Consider the following 24,342-nt stretch of genomic DNA (forward strand, 5'->3'; position numbering starts at 1 on the left):
GTGACAGAAACCAACTGACTACCCCAATTTCTATTATGGACCCAAAAGTGAACCCAACTACACCCTTATTTTGACTATTGCCAGCAGTCCCACCACTATTACCACTACTGCTAGGGGCACTAGAGTTTGATGCATTAATGGTGCTAGGCTCAGGGGCTTTACCTGGGCAGGACTTATCCCCTGGCCAATGGCCTTTATTTTTACACACATAGCACCAAGGGTTTTTAGTGTGTGTGAATAGTGAAGAAGCGGAAGAAGATGATTTATCCTTCCCCCCCCGAAGAGTGTTTAGGATGTGAATAAAGATCTTTGTTTTTACGTTTATCCCCATGCTTATCCTGAGATTTGTCACCATCTTTGTTCTTGCCATCCTTGTCACCGCCTGTATGAGCTTTTCTGCTCACTCTTGTTCTGACCCATTTGTTGCCTTTCCCAGTTCTCGGGGAGAGGTCAGATCTGAGTCTACCAAGTGCTGATGCAACAAGTCAGACCCACAATTATTCAAAATATGCTCTCTCAAAATAAGATTGTATAGGCTTTCATAGTCATTCACCTTACTGCCATGTAACCAAGGCCTTCACTGAATAGTCTACAAAGTCTGTCCAATCTTGAGAGGACTCTTTTCTGGTATCTCTAAACTTTATCATGTATTGTTCAGTGGTTAAGCCGAATCCATCTAAGAGTGCATCTTTCAAAACGATGTAGTTGTTGGCATCACACTTTCTGACAGTAAGCAGCCTATCCGTACTCTTGCCAGTGAAAGATAGCCACAAGATAGCAGCCCACTGCCTTTGAGGGACCAACTGTACCATACAGGCCCTCTCAAGTGCAGCAAACCACTTGTTTATGTCATCTCCCTCCTTGTAAGGGGGGACAAATTTGTGCAGGTTTCTAGAATCTGTTTCTCTAACAGGATGACTATAAAGAACACTGCTGCTGCCACCATGGGGAACTAACTCCGACTTCTGTCTTTCCCTCTCTACATCTAGAGACTCCCTGTCTAAGGCCAACTGCTGCTGTCTCAGCTTCAGTCTGGCCTCTTCCAACCTCAGCTTTCTGAGTTCCCTGTCTTAGGTGTTATCCTCAGCGTGGGAGGCTTGGGAATTCTCTGACACAGAGGTGATGTGGGAATTGGCAGAAGTGGACCTGTCTCTAACTGTCTGAACTCTAGTTACCTGGCCTTTTGGTGTGAAAGGTGCCTTACTGTGACCCCCCTGCCACTACCAGCTTCACTATATGGCCTGTTAACTGACAGGTCTTTGTAGAAACCCTCATCAGAGTCCTCAAGACCCTCCCCTAATTCTACCTGGGTACCCTCCTCCTCTACCTCCTGATCCTGGGATGGGCCAGACTGGTTCTGGTCACTTTCTAGGAGAAGGCTAAGGAGAAGATCTTTGGTAGGGTTCTTACCAATGCTTAAACTTCTTTCTATGCAGAGACCCCTCAAACTTTTAAAGTTTAAATTGTCATGGTTGTCTGGACAGCTTTGGGAGTGGCCTCTACTACAGACATAGTTGCAAGAAAGAGTTTAGGACAGAGAGAAAACAACTTTTGAAAGTAAAGAGAAAAACTTTTTAAAACTTTTCACAACTTTTTAGAAACATTTTAGAAAGTTTTTAGAAAGAGCGTTAGACTGTTTAGGTTAACTGTATATTTTTAACTATTTGGAATATGTTTTCTTATGGAAAGCACCAATGTCAAAGTGGTAAAGCAGTTACAAGTACTTATTCCACCACTGCACCACCAATTTAGGAGGCTGGCCTGGCTTATAGTGGGTACCAATGGTACTTACACCTTGTGCCAGGTCCGGTTATCCCTTATTAGTAGATTAGTAGTGTTCTAGCAGCTTAGGCTGCTAGAGGTAGCTATAACAGAGCAGCTTAGGCTGAACTAGGAGACATGCAAAGCTCCTACTATACCACTTATATCATATAGGTACTATATAATAACAAATACAATACTCAGGGATACTAAAAATAAAGATACTTTATTTTTTTGTGTTGTAATTATTTTATTAGCATAAAAGTACAAAACATAGTGGGGATAACATGGAATACAGACTGTAAGCTATATAGTACAGTATACATATGTAGATATATATATATATATTTTTATATATATATATATATATATATATATATATATATATATATATATATATATATATATATATACATGGAGAGAGAGAGAGAGAGAGACATAGTGAGATATATATATAGATAGATATAAATATGGTCACTATATCTATTCGCAAATCGCACAAACCACAATGTATGGGGGATACCACAGATTAAGCATCATCAATCGTAGTCCCATACTTACTAAAGGTTAGCAATATTAAGGGAACAAATAAGAGAGAGAAGGGGGGGTGGAGGGGCAGCCTGGCATGGGGTGAGGAAGAAAAAGATAAAATCAGGGAGGGAGGAAAAAGGGGGAGACGGGGGATAAGGAGAGGAGGGGGTGGGAGGAGCACAGATGAGGCAACAAGTTCACAGGTTATCACACATGTAAGCGAATAGGACGGTGCAGCAATAGTATGTTGGTACAAGGGCTTCAGGAAGATGTGAGGTAAATAGTGCGGCAGCTAAACAATTATGCAACTAGGTAATATACCGTGCTATCAGGGGAAGGGGGAAAAAATAGGAAAAGACGGTGAGTGGGGGAGGGTATGGGGAAGATGGAGGGGGGAGGGAGAAAGAGAAAGACAGCAGTAAAGAGTCCAGGGTTAATAGCCAGAGGATAAAAGTAAGCAACGAGCATCCAAGGATGAAGAGACAAAAACAAAATAAGGGGGGGAAGAGGGGGCGGGTGGAGAATAAAAAAAGGAGAGAGAGGGGCAGAGTGTTGGGGGAGAGGGGGATAGAGGGGAGGAGAGGGGGAAGATTAGGGTACATAGGGAAAAGAAATAGGGAGTGCATTGGAGGAAGTGTAGTGGGTAGATGTACAAGAGTGTATGAGAACAAGGGAGGGGAGTGAGGGAGGTAAGGTATATAATTACAGGGCAATAGGCAACGCCATAGACAGATCAGACAGTAAGGAGAGGCCTGCAGGGGATCATTATCAACGGACCGATGGTGGTGGGGGGTCAGCGAGAAATGGGGCCCATACCCTATGGAACAGAGCAGCCTGATCTTGGAGGTTAGAAATGATCTTCTCATATGCTGCTATTCGGGTCATTGGTGTTATCCACTTATCCGGGGTGGGAGGATCTGGGTACTTTATTTTAGTAACAATGTGCCAAAAATATCTCAGTGGATATACTCCCTTAAGGTAGGTAAAATACACAAAATATACACACAAACCAAAATCAGGTAAGTAAAACAGTCAGAATGAAGTGCAAACACTGTAGAATACAATAGGATGCAAGAGGCTTAGGGGCAACACAAACCATATACTAAGAAAGTGGAATGTGAACCACAAATGGACCCCTAGGCTAGTGTAGTGTGTAGAGGGTCACTGGGAGAGTAAGAAAACACTAAGGGTGTCCAAGATACCCTACCCCAAGACCCTTAAAAGTAGGAGTAAAGTGCTACTACTTCCCCAGAAACACACTAAACATGTGATAGAGGATTTTGCAAAGACCACAACAGTCTGCAAAGCACTGAAGATGGATTCCTGGACCTGAGGACTCGCAAAGAAAGGGGACCAAATCCAAGAGTCGTGAAAGTGTCCAAGGGGGGCAGGAGCCCACTAAACCCCAGATGAAGGTGCAAAATGGCTGCCTCTAGAAGGAAGAAGCTGAAGATTCTACAACAACGAAAGGTGCTAGGAACTTCTCGTTTATGCAGAAGATGTCCCACGGAGTGCTGGAGGATGCAGAGTTGTTTCTTTGGCAAAAGACAACAAACAAGCCTTGTTAGCTGCAAAGTTTGTGGTTAAAGAAAAATGGTGTTGCCCAGGCCCAGGAAGGACCAGGATGTCGCCAATTGGGAGAGGAGACAGAAGGGGCCCTCAGCAACGTAGAGAGCCCATGCATGAGAAGGTAGCACCCGCAGAAGTCCTTGAACATGGGTTCAAGAAGACTCAGCATGGCGGTCATCTCAACACTACAAAAGAGGGTCCCACAAAGCCGGAGGTCAACTCAGGGAGTTGAGCAATGTAGGACGGAGTGCTGGGGATCTGGGCTTGGCTGTGCACAAAGCATCCCTTGCAAAGGTGCACAGAAGCCCTAGCAGCTGCAGTTCATGCGGTGCACAGGATTACTGCCTGGAGAGGGAAGGCAAGGACTTACCTCCTCCAAATTTGGACAGTTGGACCACTGGACAGTCTGAGTCACTTGGGTCCACCACCTATGTTCCATGGGCCACACTCATCAGGATGAGTGAGGTCCCAGAGTACCTTTGACTCTGAAGTTTGGTGCCTGCTGGAGGAGGGAGAAGATCCTGTCTACCCACGGGAGATTTCTTCATGGCTTCCAGTGCAGGATGAAGGCAGGCAGCCCCCAAAGCATGCACCACCAGGAAACAGTTGAGAAAGCAGACAGGATTAGGCGCTACAATGTCGCTGGTAGTCTTCCTGATACTTTGTTGCAGTTTTGCAGATGTCTTGGAGCAGTCAGCGGTCGATCCCTGGCAGAAGTCAAAGAGAGAGGTGCAGAGGAACTCTGATGAATTCTTGCAAGCCATTATCTGCCGAAAATCCCACTGGAGAGATACTTAATAGCCCTCAAAGGAGGATTGGCCACATAAACACCTATCAGGAGGGGTCTCTGACGTCACCTGCTGGCACTGGCCATTCAGAGACCTCCAGAGTGCCCTTTGGGTTCAAGATGGCAGAGGTTTGGGACACACTGGAGGAGCTCTGGGCACCACCCATGGGGTGGTGATGGACAGGGAAGTGGTCACTCCCCTTTCCTTTATCCAGTTTCACACCAGAGCAGGGCAGGGACTGGGGGTTCCCTGAACTGGTGTAGACTGGCTTATGCAAGGAGGGCACCATCTGTGCCCTTCAAAGCATTTCCAGAGGCTGGGAGAAGCTACTCCTCCCCAGCCCATAACACCTATTTCCAGAGGGAGAGGGTGTAACACCCTGTCTCAGAGGAAATTCTTTGTTCTGCCTTCCTGGGACTGGGCTGCCCAGTCCCCAGGAGAGCAGAACCCTGTCTGTGGGTTGGCAGCAGTGGTAGCTGCAGAGAAAACCCCAGAGAGCTGGTTTGGCAGTACCCGGGGTCCATAGTGTAGCCCCGGGATGCATGGGATTGGCACCCCAATATCAGATTTGGCATTGGGAGACGATTCCATGATCTTAGATATGTTACATGGCCATATTCAGAGTTACCATTGTGAAGCTATATATAGGAATTAACCTATATGAAGTGCACACGTGTAATGGTGTCCCGGCACTCACAAAGTCTGGGGAAATTGCCCTGCACTATGTGGAGGCACCTTTGCTAGTACAAGGGTGCCCTCACACTTAGTAACTTTGCACCTAACCTTCAGCAAGTGAAGGTTAGACATATGGGTGACTTCTAAGTTACTTATGTGCAGTGAAAATGGCTGTGAAACAATGTGTGTGTTATTTCACTCAGGCTGCAGTGGCAGTCCTTTGTTAAGTTTGCCTGAGCTCCCTATGGGTGGCAAAAGAAATGCTGCAGCCCATAGGGATCTCCTGGAACCCCAATACCCTGGGTACCTAGGTACCATATACAGGGAATTATCAGGTTGACCCAGTGTGCCAGTTAGAATTGGTGAAAATGGTCAGTAGCCTATAGTGACAATTTTAAAGTCAAAGAGAGAGCAGAAGCACTGAGGTTCTGATTAGCAGAGCTTCAGTGATGCAGTTAGGCACTACACAGGTATACACATTCAGGCCACAAACTATGAGCACTGGGGTCCTGGCTAGCAGGATCCCAGTGAGACAGATAAAACACACTGGCAAATAGGGTTTTCACTATGAGCACTGGGATCCTGGCAGCAGGATCCCAGTGAGACGGTAAAAACACACTGACATATACTCACAAACTGGCTAAAAGTGGGGATAACCATGCTAGAAAGAGGCTACCTTCTCACACACCTAGCCTGTTAGTTGCCTGTGGCTTCCAGTTCCTGCTTTTCCAGACAGATCCAGTGACAATGCAGCTGCCTGGGCTTTCCTGCCTGGGTTATTTTTGTCCAGATTTTCCCACTCACCATACTTCCATCCAACAGAAGCTCCACCCATCCCAGGTCCTACTTAATGCAGGCCGCACAAAAGGCAAGGCCATCTGCGCTCATCTGTGCCTGGACCATGCCCAGTGCTATGGCCCCTGGCTCTACCCCCCCAAACTATACTATCACTGAGCTCTTAACAAACAAACGCTCACTATGCAAGCATTCCACCAAATTTTTGGCCCTCATTGCTACCCTCACACCTGACATTGTGTTCCTCATTGAGACCTGGCTCAAACCCACATCCTTTACAGACATTGCCACAGCGATCCCTGACAGATATAAACTCACTCACCAGGAACGCACCAACAAGCCAGGAGAATGAACAGCCATCATTCACAAAGAGACCACAGAGTGCACCACCACCACCGACAACACCACCACCCCCATGTAACAGCTCCACATGAACGACAAAACAACCATCAGAGGCACCCTTGCATACTGACTGCACCAGGCCCACACACCCCCTACTACACACCATCACAGACTTCATTACACACCTAGCCTTAGACTCCAATGACTTCATCCTCCACTTTGACCTAAATTTCCATATCGACGACCCCAACAACAACAACACTGCACACCTCCTCGACAGTATGAGCAGTCTCAGATTGACCCAGAAAATCCACAACCTAACAGACACCACAGGACACACACTGAACCCTGTTTTCACCCCCAGCAATTTTGTCAAATGCAGCCATATTACAGAACTTCCCTGGACTGATCACTTTATTGCCCACTTCAGCAGCTTCAGCCACCGCACCTCTACCCCAAGATGACCAGCGCTCCCCTTCAGAGGTGGAATAAAATCTCAGAGACCAGCTAGGCAGAAAGCCTCAACACCTCCAACCATGCTACTGCCACCAACCTCGAAAAGGCAGTCTTTAAAGCGTGGATCACCAATTTGCACCAATAGCATTGTCCCCATCAAGAGCAACATCCAGATAAAATCCACCAAAATGGCCAGCTGGTGCACCCATAAACTCAGAACAGCAAAATGAGACACTAAACAGGTGGAGAGGAGATGGCGCGCCAGAAAGGACATGTCCAACAGAGCAGCCTTCAAGACCTCCCTAAACGTGTACCACCATCAAACACATCAAAACTAGCACCAACAGCACCAAGAAACTATGGGGGTCATTCTGACCCTGGCGGTCTATGACGGAAGCACCGCCAACAGGCTGGCGGTGCTTCCAAGCCCATTCTGACCGCGGTGGTAAAGCCGCGGTCAGAAAACCGGGGCCGGCGGTTTCCCGCCGTTTTTGCCCGGCTGTGCGAATCCGCCAGGGCAGCGCTGAAAGCAGCGCTGCCCTGGGGATTCTGACCCCATTACCGCCAGCCTGTTTCTGGCGGTTTTCACCGCCAGGAAGAGGCTGGCGGTAAGGGGTGTCCTGGGGCCCCTGGGGGCCCCTGCACTGCCTATGCCACTGGCATGGGCAGTGCAGGGGCCCCCTAACAGGCCCCCATGAAGCTTTTCACTGTCTGCCTAGCAGACAGTGAAAAGCGCGACGGGTGCAACTGCACCCGTCGCACCGCCGCAACACCGCCGGCTCCATTCGGAGCCGGCTCCTGTGTTGCGGCCCCCATTCCCGCTGGGCCGGCCGGCGCTAACTTGGTTAGCGCCCGCCGGCCCAGCGGGAATGTCGGAATGCGGGAAACGGTATTTTGGCCGCATGGCGGCCAAATGCCGGTTCCCGCCTGGCAGGCGGCTACCGTCGCCCACCAGAGTCAGAATGAGGGCCTATGTCATTAAGGAATTCTCCAACCCAGTTGCTAGCAAAAACAATATCACCTCCTCACACGAACTGTGTGACAACCTTGCCCACTTCTTCCACGACAAGATTGCAACCATAGATGGAAAATTTGAACACACACCTAAGGACTTCTTTGACAGATACACCACCACTGTAATCAACACGAACCACATACTGACCACCCAGGACATCACCTCCATCATGAAATCCACCCTCTCGGGAGCTCCCTTAGACCTGTGTCTGCACTATATCTTCAACCATGGAAACCAAAAGATCGGCCAGGAACTCACCACCCTGTTCAACACCTCTATCAACACTGCAACATTTCCCGACACCTGGAAACATGCCGAAGTCAGACCACTACTGAAAAAACCCTCCACCGACACAAGCAAACCCCATAACTACCAGCCAATTTCCCTGCTCCTGTTCCCTGTGAAGGTACTGGAAGAGATCAACAACAAGCAATTCATGACATACCTGAAGCAGAACTATTCTAGCTTCCACAGAAATCACAGCACAGAAACTGTTCTGTTGGTAGCCACTGACAACATCCAAACCCTCCTCGACCGAGGACAAACAGCAGCTTTGATCCTCCTCAACCTCTCTGAAGCCTTCAACACCGTATCCCATCACATGCTGATTGAAAGAGCCCACCACACCAGCATCCAAGGAGACACACTCAGATAGATCACCTCCTTCCTCACCGGAAGAACCAGGAGATCTACCTTCCACTTTTCATCTCCGAACCCAAGGAGATCACTTGCAGTGTCCCCCAGGGCTCATCCCTCAGCCCCATGCTCTTCAATGCGTATAAGGCCTCACTGGTCAACATTGAAAGATCCGTTGTTCTCAACATAATTTCCGACACAAGCGAAACCCAATTCATCCTCTTACTCACTGACGACCTCTCCATCACCAGAACCAGCTTCCAAAGATGCATGACAAGCGTTGCTGATTTGATGAAGAACAACTGCCGGTAGCTGAACACAGATCAAATGGAAGTGCTGATCTTTGGCAACAGCAGCAAATCTCCTGCTCCTGGTGGCCATCAGACCTAGGAACCACACCCACTTCCTCCAACCATGTCAGAAACTATGGCAACACCCTCTACATAGTATTTGCTTGCACCTCCTACAGAGACTTCAACCCAAACAGAATAATGCAGCCAGACTCATCCTCGGCCTTCCCTGATGAAGCCATATCACACCCCACCTCAGGAAAATCCACTGGCTCCACGTACAGAAGAGATGCCAATTCAAGATGCTGACCCACACACACAAGGCTCCACACAACCAAGATTCCACATAAATTAGCCATCACCTGAACTTCCACTAACCAACAAGAAGACTATGCTCTGCCTCCCTTCCAATTACCCATTTTCCTTGCATCTACCAACCCAGAAGTGGACGACACTCCTTCTCTCACATTACAGAAAAAACCTGGAACAGCCTCCCCACACACCTCCGGACCATCACCTCACTTCTGGAATTCCGAAGGGCCCCCAAGACTTGGCTGTTCAAGTAAGCCTCTGGGACCCGCAAGTGCTTCAATACCTTATCAGGTGATTAGCTGCGCTTTATAAATCTTGATTGATTGATTATCTTGGGCATGTCGAAGTCACCTTTTGCATAATTAATATACATTGAATTTATCATACCCAAGACGATAGCAAAAAAACACCACTGTGCATGTTATAATTCCATCATTGATATAGTGTAGTATACAGGAGATTTGGGGAATGGAATGCCGGTATCTGCTTATGCATGAATTTCTGACCATGGAATGATTGCACATATTCATATTTTGTCTTTGACTACATTGTCCAGAAAGCATGGATCCTGTGCCATCTTGCAAGCATTGCCCATTGTCAGAATAGCACCATTCACATACATGAGTAGATTAATTTGGAGGAATAGCATTGCATTTGGCCCCAAATTATTGTTTTCGGTATTGACTGTGGCATTAGGTTAGAAGAGAATATCATGTCAGCAAAGGTGATTATGTTTGGTTCATGTGTAACCATAATGGTGTAAGCATGCTTTTCTTACAGGACAGTTAAATGTTTCTTGAACCATTGTTTATTTTTGAATTTACATATTGGTGAATGTGAAAATATATGTTATATAGTTTGGGTCATCTACAATTGTATACTTATATTCAGAATCAGTATTTAAGGATAATGCAAAGTTTCAAGTTGGCGGCCATAGCGGACAGAAATGTGGGATCTATGAACTGTTTGAGTCCTTTGTTTATGTACACTATTGTTTGTTTAAATGGTCTTTTGTGGTTTCCAGTCTCTACTGTGAAACATGTAGGGTGAGGAGTCATAAGCTGAAATAAACACGTCTGCATTTTGTAACCAGGAGAGTCTGTTTCTTCCTGGTACTGGAGGAGTTTTCTTGGGCATTTTACAGAGCTACCAAAGCCTGTCATGGACCGCTATAGTTAAGCCCCAGAACTCCGGTATGACTTGGTGCTCCACAGTTTTTTCACGAAAAATGTGACTGCAAATATTGCAGTGATATTATCAGTGATGTGTCAAAAATGTTATGAGTGCCATCATTTGTGGGCTCATTAGCAGTGCATGGCCAGGGCACGAGTTATAGTTACCTTAGGGCATAAGTTATAGGTCGTTCAGGGAACTCTAACCATAACTGGTGAATTTGTATGCTTTTGTATGTTTAAAATGCGAGCCTAACTATAATGACCTTTGGTTTTTTAAGTTCTTTTTTTAATTTCTATTTCCTAACCATAACCTCCCAGGAACCTTTGTTTTTTAACATATATTAATTTGTATTACTATTTGTTAATCCAACCACCACTGTGCATGGCCCTCAGGCAAACCCCCTATAAGCACCCAACCTTCCACCATGTACTGCCTTCAGCTATGCACAGTAGCGGCTGCCATCAAGACTTGGCCTGCAGCTAGACCCTGCAGCCAACCTCCCTTTGCCCGCCAGGGCCATGCTGTGCATTGCCCTTTGGCCATGAGTAGCAGGAGTTGGGTGTGGCCTCTCTGGGTGTCAGAATAGGTGTGAAAGGGTATATCTGGGTGTGAGACTGGCTGTGAGATTCTCTGTCTGAGTGTGGGAGTGTGTACATCTGTGTTTTAGTCAGTGTGTGAGTGTGTGCGCAGGTCTGTGAGTGAGTGCATGAGTGTCTCAGTGGGTCTGTGAGTGGGTGTGTAAATGGCAGAGACAGAGAACGAGAAAGAAAGAAAGTCAGAGACAGAGAGTTTTTTTAGGCCTTGATGTATGATAGAATTAGCTATTTCTGTACAATTTAAAACAACAAATGCATCTATCATTTTTCAAAATGAAAATAATTTGTCCTTTAAAAAAAAAGGAAAATGAGTTTGCCTGGTCGAGAATCCTGAGTGCTCAGTGAGAAGATCTGTGACCTTCACACTGAACTATAGGCTGCTATTTTTAATTAATATTTTTTTAACCCTTTATGGGCTTTCAGGGACCGTGGGGGATACCTCAAGGGCTACTCCACTGTCCCTACATGTTCTTTTTATAGAACACAAACTCTTTATGGGCTATCTGGCACCACAGGGGTAGCTTTAAGGCTTCCATTGTGGTGCCATTGCTTCAGCAAGCACGAGCTTCTTTAACATCAGGTCCCTGTTTGCTGAAGTATTTCATCTCTGTTACCTGCACGCATGAAGGAGACAGAGATAAAAGCTTAGGTTTTTGACGGCGGGACCTGTTGAACAGGGCCATCAGTGGCTGAATGTGCACATAGCCCGGTGAAGGTGTTGATCCCTGGGGCACAGGGAGGCTTCTCGGCCCCCTGCTAGTTCTTTAGAGCCCTGGGGAAGTGGTGGTCCACAGGGCTGTGGAGGAGTCCATCAGGCCTCCCTCACACATCAAAAGCATTTTTGCCATGGGGTGGTGGTATCTGGGGGCCATGCAGCCCCCTTGCTCACAATTCTTTGTACCACGGGCAAATAGAGATCTCGGGGCTGTGGGGGAGACCATCAGGCCTCCCTCACACATCAAAAGCATTTTTGCCCTGGGGTGGTGGTCCCTGGGGTACGGGAGGACGTCCAGCAGCTGCTCATAATTCTTCGTAGCACCAGGGAAGTGGGGGTCCTCAGGGCTGTGAGGGAGACCATATGGCCCACACATCAAAAGCATTTTTGTCCTAGGGGTGGTGCGCTCCAGGGTGCGGGGGCATGTGCCCCTGTTTATAATCCCTTGTAGCCCTAGAGAGGTGGTGGTCCTTGGGGCTGTTGGAGAGGCCGATGGGCGTCCCCAATGCTAGTTTCATTTAGCCCTGTGGAGGTGGTGATCCCCAGGGCTTGGGGGGCTGTGTGACCCCTGCACATAATTCATCATAGCCCCCAGGACGTGGTAGTCCCTGGGGCAGATGGAGGCAGCCAGGTGCCCCCACAGCATTATTGTACAAATGCCCCTGGGACTTTGACCACCTGAGGGTTTAAATGACAAAGCGCGGGAGCCTGCTCTTTATTTTTTTTATAAATGTTTGCTGCGGATTAACGTCCCCATCACGATTCCACAGGAAATATTTTTTAAAAAAATGCTTTTTAGCCCGGGGGGGGGGGGGGGGGAGGGGCTATAAGACCCTAGCTGCAGTGCTAAGGGGTCAGGGTATTCTTCTCTTTATTTTTTACCTTTTTTCTGGGACTTGGCTTCAGCCGAGTCTCAAGAAGGCTAACAACACTTCAATGGCTTTGTGAAGTATTGCCAGCCAATCAGATCTCAGCACGAAATTGGGTGGGGTTGAGAATCCTTCACCCATCCCTTTATATACACATTTGGATTTTCTTTCATTTTTCTAAAACTACTGAATTGACTTACACTGAAACAAAAAAGGTTGCTTTCTGGAGCAGGACCTACCTCTCCGCCAAATTTGGTTTAATTCCATCCAGTAGTTTCGGTGCTTTCGCTGTTCAAAATCCCTATGGAAAAATTAATGGGGAAAAAGTGTTTTAGGACTCCCCCTTTTTCTAGGCCCCCTCTAGATGGATCACCATGAAACTTTCCAGACAGAAGCTGGCGTCACTAGCAAATATTTTTGGAAAGCTTTGTGAAGATTCATCAAGTGCTGCCAAAGATATAGGCAAGTAAAAAAATGCTTTTTACATAGAAACTAGGTCCTAAATACAACTAACTAGTGATGACTGCCACTAGGTAATATACACATTTTTGGAAAGTGGATTATTGGTAAGGACAGCTAAGTACCTACACTTAGCAATAGGCCACTAACCCCCACAAGGTCCAGTTAGGTCTCAATAAATTAACCCCAGCTCATCCCTTGGTAGCTTGGCAACGGGCAACACGGCTTAACTTAGGTGACAAAGAGCCTCATTATAAGTTTGGTGGTCCAACGACTACCATATTGATGGTGGCAGTTAGACCGCCAAACGAAAGAGTTTTAGAACTCTACCTGAAAGTTGGCAACTTCAGCTCAGCAGTGCCCTTCTCTGATTGACCAGCCTCTGGCAGCCTGGCCAGACTGCCTTGATGAGGTGTGAAGTTGGCTGGGCTGAGGACAAAGGAAGTGCCTGGGAAGGAGAACTGCCTCAGCAGATTGTGAAACAGGATGGGGGCGTCAAACTGGACTTGAAAGGAGGGAAGGACATTTGGAGCAGCTCAGGACCTCCCCCATTTCCTGCAAACCCAGAAAACCAGGTTCTCCTTGATTAGATTAGGAGAGGTGTGTTAAGGAATTTTAGCCACATCAGTGGGAGAACTCAGCCTGACCTAACCTCCAGCATTTAGGCCCGTATTTATACTTTTTGACGCTAAACTGCGCTAACGCAGTTTAGCGTCAAAAAAATTTGCGCCGGCTAACGCCATTCTGAAGCACCATGCGGGCGCCGTATTTATTGAATGGCGTTAGCCGCCGCAAGCAGACCGGCGCTGCCTGGTGTGCGTGGAAAAAAAACACATACACCAGGCAGCGCCGGCGTTGGGAAAAATGGCGCTAGGGCGTCTTAAAAATGGTGCAAGTCAGGTTGACGCAAAAAATCGTCTCCACCCGATTTGCGCCATTTTTAACGACGCCCAGACGCCATTTACATGACTCCTGTCTTAGTAAAGACAGGAGTCATGCCCCCTTGCCCAATGGCCATGCCCAGGGGACTTATGTCCCCTGGGCATGGTCATTGGGCATTGAGGCATGTAGGGGGGCACAAATCAGGCCCCCCTATGCCAAAAAAAAATATTAAAAAAAAAAAAATTATACTTACCTGAACTTACCTGAATGTCCCTGGGGTGGGTCCCTCCATCCTTGGGTGTCCTCCTGGGGTGGGCAAGGGTGGCAGGGGGGGTCCCTGGGGGCATGGGACGGCAGCTGTGGGCTCATTTTGAGCCCACAGGTCCCTTAACGCCTGCCCTGACCCAGGCGCTAAAATCCGGCGCAAATGCGGGGTTTTTTGCCCCGCCCACTCCTGGGCGTGATTTTTGCCCGGGAGTATAAATACGACGCATTTGCGGCGCAGTCATTTTTTTAGACGGGAACGCCTACCTTGCATCTCATTAACGCAAGGAAGGCGTTCACGCAAAAAAATGACGCTCTTTCCTCATACTTTGGCGCTAGACGCGTCTAACGCCAAAGTATAAATATGGCGTTAGTTTTGCGCCAAATTTGCGTCGAAAAAAACGACGCTAATTCGGCGCAAACAGAGTATAAATATGCCCCTTAATTTCTGCCATTTTGGATTTTTTAAGAATGTTGCTCCCTGCGATTGATTTTTGCCACATGTCTCAGGAAGTAATATTTCAAGAGGGTGGTGACCTGTGCATGATTGGTCAAGTGCCCCCCCTGCTTTCCACCATACCTCAAACCAAGAGAAGAAGAAGAAGTACTGCCTCGCTGAACCCCTGACTTCCACCTGGACACTGCACTCTGAAGGGCTGCACCAACTGCACACTTGGGCTCCACCACAGGCATGATGTATGCAAAGGGGGCGTTCCCCACAAGGGGAGCCGGAAAAATTACTTAAGGGAATCTCTGAGACTTCCTTGCACCATTTTTTATGGCACTTTTAATGCCGGCTCTTGAGCAGGAGTTAAAAGGGGGCTTCCATTCTTTAGAATGGGGCCCTGTGTACTCTGCAGGAGTAGTACCAATATTTTGGCGCTACTCCTGCAGAGTACATCAATAGCGTCATGAGAAATTATGCTATTGCCCCCTACCCTGCACCATGGTGCACCGTATTTTAAATACAGCGCAAACATGGTGGTAGAAGGGGGGTGCTAAGGGGTGCAGGGAACGTGGCGCTGCACTTGTAAATCTGCCCCTAAGTCCGAATTTAAACTTTTGAAAGAGGCCTCCTGCTTGCTGTAGCCAAGCTGGGCTCCATCGTGGTCAGCCTCAATATTTGACATTACCCTTGTCAAAATGTGACCGGAAATCTCCCGTAACGCTTTCAGTTTCAGTGAAAAGAAAATGTATTATTTAAAAAAACATATCTCTTTTTCTCCTTATCCCAATTTATTTTTTTGGGTGTCAAATTAAAGAAAAAATATTTCATTTCTATACATTTCTATGGTTTTAGATTCTGAAACTCTTGTATAAGCTTTATTTAATTCCTGTTGGTTCCCCCTCATCTGGTATAAATAGGATTTGACATCTCATAAAGGTTGTAGAGCAGTGGTTCTCAACCTGTGGTCGGGGGACCCCTGGGGGCCTTTGAAGCCTCTTCAGGGGGCCCGCAAATACTTAGAAAATTAAACATTATTAACAAATTAGGTCCCCAGCTTTCTGGAATTACTCAGTTGGGGGTCCCAGATTCCAATAAAAATTCAGTGGGGGTCCCTGGGCTCCAGTAATGATAAAGTAGGGGTCCACAGAAGTCAAAAGGTTGAGAACCACTGTTGTAGAGCATGCAGCAGGCAACAATAATTTGACATACTTTGGTGGGTGAGTAGAGGAGGGCTCCACCAGACTTATCAATGCTACAAAATCTTGCCTTTAGGAGCCCAAACGTCTGCTCCACAACACACCTTCCATGGGCCTCATTAAAGAGGACTTCCCCTGGTGTGTTTGGGTACCTCACTGGTGTCAACAACCAGGGACTGTTTGGGTAACCTGAGTCCCCTGTAAAGAAGTCTTTAGAAGGGCAAACATACGGAACAGACATCTACACAGTTGTTAGCAGATAAAAGTTTCAGACACACATGACAGGTGACTTACCAACCGCCCAGGCCCTCTATCTCTATTGTTGTTTCATCAGCAGTAGGCTTTGCTGTTCCACATAATGAAGGAATCATAGAACGACCCCAATTAAACTTGTGAAATGTAGAAGTTAGCCAAACATTTGGATATTTATGGAGTGGAAGTGTTTCCTGTTCCTAAACACCTGTTCATTGACATTTGGGGGAACCAAGGCTTCGCGGGTGCAATCTATGGCTCCAACCACAAGTGGGATATGTCTCAAATCATAAAAATCAGCCTTTACGTGGGCCAAATCTTCATGATGTGGAAATCTTATGTAGCTGTCCCGGTGTTTCAACAATGCAGACAGTACAGCCTTCAAGACCAGACTGAACATAGGCTGAGACTTCCCTGCAGTAAGGGCCAATGCATTTCGAAAGGAGGCTGAGGCCAGGAAGTGCAGCACTGACATAAATTTTACAATGGGTGGCATGCTAATGGGATTACAAATGACAGGCATCAGATCTGGCTCCAACTGATGACAGAGATCCACGTTTTTATGCCCATCCAAGCGGAAGATCTGAATCACATGTCGCTCCTCCATGGTCTGTAGGTCTGCTAGCGGACAGTACATTGGAGGTTCACTCACTCTTCACATGTCAGGATAACTGTATGGGAGAAAACTAGAATGTATGTGTATCACTCATTGTGTGCACCATAAGTATGACCATACCTAGCTCACAGATAATGTTCTAAAATGCCACATGAGCTGTTAAAATGTTGTACACTGAATATATAAAGGCAAATAATTGCTTATTGCAGCATTCACATCCCCTTCCCTCTATCATATTTTAGAAATGGAAAAGCATCTCACTGACAGTCTATATGACATTAAAATTCTTAACATGTTGCACATATCTGGGACACATATCCCATATGTCAGATTGTCATTGCTATGCTGACTATGCTACTACATTTACATTACTTAAAACATCAAATTTACATCTTGTACATAATTCAGGTACATTTCTACATGTTTGCTCAAAGCCAACAGTGAACACAATGTCACAGATATATTTCACAACATGTGATGCAACTTTAAAAATATTTTATTATTCATACATTGTGCCTCCAATTGTGCCTTTTTAGTTAACTGTTATTCCGCCTTTTGCCCCTTGTGCCCTCCCCCTTGCCGTTTTCTTCCTGCCGCTGCCTCCCTGCGGCCCGCCCCCCTCGCGCACCCATTTGCCACTCCCTCCCGCCTCCCGCCTCCCAGCTGCTCCTCCCTCCCCCCTCCCCCCTCCCTTCTTAATGGCTGGCGCTGCACGTCCACGCCAGAGGCAAGCCCGTCCGCGCCCCCTCCGCGCCTGGACCACGCCCAGTGCCACCCCCGTCCGCGCGACCCCCGCACCAACAGACGCTGCTACTCGGCCAGCGAACTCATCACCCTCAACCCCGGCTCCTCCACAACATGCTTCCAGGCCACATCGAAGAACACCAAAGGACCCTTCTCCTGCCGTGCCTGCAACTTCACCTGCAACAGAACAAGGAAACCTGCAACAACCAGCACAAACCACCTCCACTGCATACTCCTCAACACACGCTCCGCACGAAAGCACGCCATCGAGCTCTGGGACCTGCTCGACACCACTGCCCCAGACGTAGCCTTCCTGACCGAAACCTGGAGGACCGACTCCTCAGCACCTGACATCGCCATAGCCATCCCGGATGTCTACAAGATCACCAAAAGAGATCGCCCCAACGGAATCGGAGGAGGAATAGCCATCGCCCACAAATCCACCCTCAAAATCCACACCCACACGGACGTCACCCTCAAGACCGCCGAACACCTGCACTTCCGGATCCACACTGACCCCAACACCACCCTCAGGGGTACGCTCATCTACCGACCCCCAAGACCACAAGCACCCTTCAGCGACTCTATCGCCGACCTCACGAGCACCCACGCCCTCGCCTCTATGGACTACATCCTCCTTGGAGACCTCAATTTCCACCTGGAGAACAACAACGACGCCAACACCACATCTCTGATCGACAACCTCTCCAACCTCGGCCTCAGACAACTGGTCAACACACCCACCCACATCGCCGGCCTCACACTCGATCCAATCTTCTCTGCAAGCAACCACGTCACCTTCAGCCACACCACCGAACTCCACTGGACCGACCACCACTGCGTCCACTTCACATTCAAGAAGCACACCGAACACCACCGCACCCAACTACCACCTCACCGCCGCTGGAGCAAAATCACCAAATACCAACTGACCAGCACCCTCGCCCAGAACCCGCCCACTGAATCCACCGACCCAGACACTGCCGCCATCAGCCTACAACGGTGGATCAACGACTGCGCCAACACCCTCGCACCTCTCAAAAAGCCCACCGACAACCGAGGAAAGAAAAAAGCCGCCTGGTTCACGGACGAACTCATCACCTCCAAACGCACCTGCCAGAAACTAAAGAAGAAATGGCTCCTCGAACGCACTCCAGGCAGCCTGACAGCCCACAAGGAAGCCACCCGCAAGCACCACCAGCTAATCCGACTCGCCAAACGCTCCCACTTCACAGAACGCCTGAACAACAACGCACACAACAGCAAAGAACTCTTCTGCATCGTGAAAGAGCTATCCAACCCCAGCGCCAACGCCAACGACATCCCACCCTCTCAAGAACTCTGCGACGCCCTGTCCACCTTCTTCTATCAGAAGATCGCTGACATCCACGACAGCCTCAACACCACGCCTCCGCCAGACCCCACCTCCGACAGCTCCACCTACACCAACCGCCTGACCTCCTGGACCCAAGTAGACGACTCGGAAACCTGCAAGATCATGAACTCCATCCACTCAGGATCCCCCTCAGACCCATGCCCCCACCATGTCTATAACAAAGCCGACTCTACCATCGCCCCCCAACTTCTAAAGATCATCAACTTATCCTTCGAAACCGCAACCTTCCCGGAAAGCTGGAAGCATGCCGAAATCCACGCCCTCCTCAAGAAACCCAAGGCAGACCACAACGACCTCAAGCACTTCCGCCCGATCTCGCTCCTCCCCTTCCCGGCGAAGGTCATCGAGAAGATCGTCAACGCTCAGCTCACCCACCACCTCGAGGACCACACCATCCTGGACCCCTCCCAGTCCGGTTTCAGACGCAACCACAGCACCGAAACCGCTCTCCTCGCCGCCACAGACGACATCAGACAGCATATGGACAACGGCGAAACATCAGCCCTCATCCTCCTGGACCTCTCCGCTGCCTTCGACATGGTTTGCCATCACACCCTACTAACATGCCTCCACGAAGCCGGAATACAAGAAAAAGCCCTCAACTGGATCTCCTCCTTCCTCTCCGGCAGAACCCAGAGAGTCCGACTCCCTCCCTTCCGCTCCGAAGCCACCAACATCATCTGCGGCGTACCCCAAGGCTCCTCCCTAAGCCCGACGCTGTTCAACGTCTACATGGCCCTCCTCGCACAACTGGCCCATCAGCACAACCGCAACATTCTCTCCTACGCTGACGACACCCAGCTCATCCTCTCCCTCACCAAAGACCCACACACCGCCAAAGCCAACCTCCATGAGGGAATGAAGTCCATCGCCGAATGGATGAGAAAAAGCTGCCTGAAATTGAACTCCGACAAGACGGAGGTCCTCATCCTCGGACGCACCCCCTCAGACGCACCCCCTCGGCCTGGGACGACTCCTGGTGGCTCACCGCACTGGGACCCCCTCCAACACCAACCAACCACGCACACAACCTGGGCTTCGTCCTCAACTACGCACTCACCATGTCCAAGCAGGTCAACGCAGTTTCCTCCTCCTGCTACAACACCCTCCGCATGCTCCGTCGAATCTACAAATGGATCCTGACGGAAACCAGAAAAACGGTGACCCAGGCCCTCGTCAGCAGTAGACTAGACTACGGCAACGCACTCTACACAGGCATCCCAGCAAAAGACATCCGACGCCTCCAACGCACCCCGCCGATGCCACATCTCCCACCACCTGAAGGACCTCCACTGGCTCCCCGTCGACAAGAGGATCACCTTCAAGCTCCTTCAAGCTCCTCACCCACGCTCACAAGGCACTCAACAACGCCGGACCAGCCTACCTGAACAACAGACTCAAATTCTACGTCCCCTCCCGCCAACTGCGCTCCGCTAACCTCGCCCTCGCCATCGTTCCCCGCTTCCAACGCAAGACCTCCGGCGGCAGAGCCCTCCCGACTGCCCTGCGACAGACCCAGGACCTTCTCACCTTCAGGAGACTCCTCAAGACCTGGCTCTTCGACCAGTAGCAGCAGCCCCCCCCCCCCCCCCAGCGCCTTGAAACCCTAACGGGTACGTAGTGCGCTCTGTAAATATTGTGATTGATTGATTGATTGATTGATTGATACATGAGCCTTAAAATGTCAGCTGCCTGACCTACTTTACTGGACAATAGTAAGTGACCTAAGTCCTCTGGCTGAAGTCATCATGGCAGTAGGCAGATACAACCGCAGTGGACATTGCCATTGGAACACATTGCTGCCTTTGGCGGTCTTGGGCCAATGGTGAAGTCCACCGGTGGTGACGGTCTTTTATATGGCAGACATGACCTCCATCTCTTATTTCTTCTCTTGCTTGACTTCTGACACTGCTGCCAGCAAGACTTCTATCACCTGAGCTTCTGTGTACTGCCTCTGGGAGCAATCATGCCATGTCCTACAGGTGCTAGGGCCCCTGCCTTCTCCCCAGAGGAGCTTGATAAGCTTGTGGAGGAGGTCCTACCCCTGTATGAACAGCTCTATGGTGCACCAGAAGAATGTAATTGCAATGCAATTGCAATGTTTTAAGGGTTAGCTGTATGATGATATTCAGGAAATGCGGTGGAATTAAGGATTGTGGTAATATGTGTGGGAAGATGGGCATGTGTATATGTTTAGGGATGGATTTTGAGACCTGAGACATAGTAGAGAGTGTGTGAAGTATGTACCCTGACCCGACTGCACACTGTAATACATGATCATTGAGGGTGGTGTGAGAAATATTTGGAAAGATATACCATGTTTAGAGATATGCTTGTGGTCTGGTCACATGTTTCAAGCTGACACCTGGTGCTGGATATGCATGTTGTGTGCCTGTCTCAACATCACACATAGCCTGACTGCAGATGGTCATCCCTCAATGAAGGGGATGTTGAAGGCAGTCTGTGTATGGCTAGTTACACCAAATTGTATTTTCACCCTACTTGTTATGGTATTTTGTATGTGGACATGACATTCTCTGCTTATCAGTGTCATCCATGCAGGTCAATGCCCTTCAGAAGAATGAGGATTTGTTGTGCCATTGCCAGGAAAGTGCAGACCCTGGGGGTCCACAGCCAGCAGAGCACCCACTGTAGGAAGCAGTGGGAGGACCTGAGATGCTGGGCCCAAAAGACCGCAGAGGCCCAGCTGGGGTTGTCCTCCCAAGGAATTAGGGGTGCCTGTCAGACCTTGCCCTCCCTTAATGGCATGCATATTGGCGGTGGCCTAACCGAGTTGGATGGGCATTTGAGGCAGCACAGCAGCCACAAGGGGGTAAGTACAGACTTGACACATTTTCATCCTTTTATCAGGTCAGTGTATGATGTGAAAGATTCTAAGCTGTGACGATGTGGTAAGTGCAAGGGGTCAAAGATCTCCAAGGAACCCATTGATGTACAGTCCCCAAAATTGATACACAGGTGTGCACATTCTAATTTGTATAGGGGCATATTTCTCTCCTATGTTGTCCTCTTTTTACAGAAGCATATGATGATGCACCTATGACTGTGTCTTACGTGTACCACTATACAGCTTTTCATACTACGGTGGTTGTTCCTTACCACCTACTGGTCAATACTCCCAATGTCATGATGGTAAATTGTCCAGGTTTTTGCCCTCTGTCCGTTCCAATGTCCCTTGATCCATGTCTATGTGCAACATAGATTCTGTCAAATTGAAGTTATTCCTACTTTGAAAAAGGTTTCTTTATAGTGACAGCATCATGTGAGATTGTTATGTCCCTCACATAATTGCAAAACTTAAACTGACCTGTGACAAGGTGAACACCCTAGGAAAATGAAGGGTATACATAGGCCTCTGTACTGTGTCCTCTGAGTGGACATCTGTGGGTGGGAAGTGGCTACAAAGCTATTTCCTTAGCCATAGTGGTGTAGGCGTGATAAATAGCTCAAGACATATTATTCACAGTTTCAATATCAACAGTTTTTTGCCAACATCGTGTGTACATTGAAAGGTTATGTAATGAGTCCACATTGTAATGAGTTATGAACACACTTTCTATTGCTTATTTTGGATGTGTTTTGAGTCCTTGTTGTATGGTCTTTGCCGGCCTGTTGTTGCCTTCATTCACCTGAGGCGGTCTGACCGCACTGGCGGAACCTTCGGTGCTTTATCAGGATTCTGTATGCATCACCACCAAAGTCATAATTTGGCAGTCATTGAAATTTGAATTTATTATAACAATCAGTTTGATACTATCCCTGAAATATGTACCCCCATTGGGACACTATTAATTAAAAATAAAGTCTTCCTATTTTAGCATATGGAGCCTATTCACTACAGTGAAGGAAAAATACATTTGGCTATTTTTCCTCACACAGTCTTATAAAACATTGTTTATAAGTTCCCTGCTTCTAGTTACACTGCACTCAACCCTGGGGGCACATAGGCCACACCATAGGGGTGACATATATTAGAAAATAAGGTAGTTTAAGAATTTGGAAGTACTTTGAATTCCAAGTTCAAATGGGGAGATAACTTTAATTTAAAAACAGCCAGCAAGACAGGCCTGCCTTTACAATGACGATGGGCACCTCAGCAGTGCACCGTGAGGTGCACTACCTATGCTGGGTCCCTAAACCTACATGCCCTATTATATACTAGGGACGTATAGGTAGTTGATACTGCCAATTGTAATTAGTCTAATTTGCATATCCACTTTACACAGAGCACTGGCCCTGGGACTGCTTAGCTTAACCATCAGAATCTGTCCAAAAGGCCTGGGGGTGACCTGGGCAAAAAGGAGGACTTTCTTACACACATATATAAAAAATAAATGTAAAAAGCACAGGCTCCAGCTCTTGTTATTGATAAGCCACCAGATGGGCCAGTTCCCGGTGGCATTTATAAATTTTAATGTGGATGGGGCACCCAGGCCCTATCTCAGCCCTGGGGACCACCAGTTCCCTGGGGCTGTTTTTGTGATTCATGTGGGAGAAAATGCGTAATTATGTGGGGGAGGCCGATGGTCCTACCATTTTTTGGGGGCATATGTATATGTTACGTGCAGGGGGGCTGTGTAGCCCCCCGCTGCACTGAGAACTGCTGCCTCCCCAGGGCATATATTATATTCTGTGGGGGAGCAATGTGGCCCCCTGCTGCCCCGGGGACCACCATCTCCTAGGGGCTTTAATATCAAGTGGTTTGGGGGGGACCATGCAGATCTTCTTCAGCCCATGTCGACCACCACCTCCCTGTGTCAAAAAGTAAAGAAAGTGAAGGGGGGCCATTTCGGAGCACAAGCCCTGGGGACTACCACCTTCCCAGGGCAATATCTGCATTTTATCGCATTGTAGGGGGCCCACACGGCTCACCTCGAGGAGCCACTGATGGCCCTAGAGACCACCATCCCTCAGGGCCAACTCCTGCTTTGTCCCATGGTGCCCATGCCCAGAACATAGCTATTTGCTGTGGCAGCCACACCTGTCAAGCGGGACCTGTCAAGCAGGTCCTGCTGTCAGAAAGCAGTGCTTTTATCTCTGTTCCAAACATGCAGGTATGCGTGCATGGAACAAAGATGAAATGTTTGCTTCAGCAACCACAAAGCTGCTGTCAAAAGCAGCTTCCTGGTTGCTGAAGCAATGATATCATGGGGAGGCCTTGAGGCTTCCCCAAGGGTCCCAGATAGCACATAAAAGGCACAAATATACATTTTTCTTTTTAAATTGTATAGAGATATCTAATTCTAAGTATATCATTCATCAAAGTCTAAAAAGGTCTCTATCTCTCTCCATCTCACTCCCTTTCTTTCTCTCTCTGTTTCAATATATTTCTCCCACTCACACACCCACTATGACACATTTACACCCGGGCAAAAACTCACTCAGATACTCACACACCCACCCACAGACCCACTGAGACCCTCGTGCACCCACTCACAACCCCAGTCACACCCTCACTCACCCATTCAATGACCTACACAGACTCTTATGCACCACTCAAAGACCCACTCTGTCTCTCATAAACCCACTCACAGACTC

The sequence above is a fragment of the Pleurodeles waltl genome, chromosome 1_2 (assembly GCF_031143425.1).
Source record: "Pleurodeles waltl isolate 20211129_DDA chromosome 1_2, aPleWal1.hap1.20221129, whole genome shotgun sequence".
In the NCBI taxonomy this organism is placed as follows: domain Eukaryota; kingdom Metazoa; phylum Chordata; class Amphibia; order Caudata; family Salamandridae; genus Pleurodeles; species Pleurodeles waltl.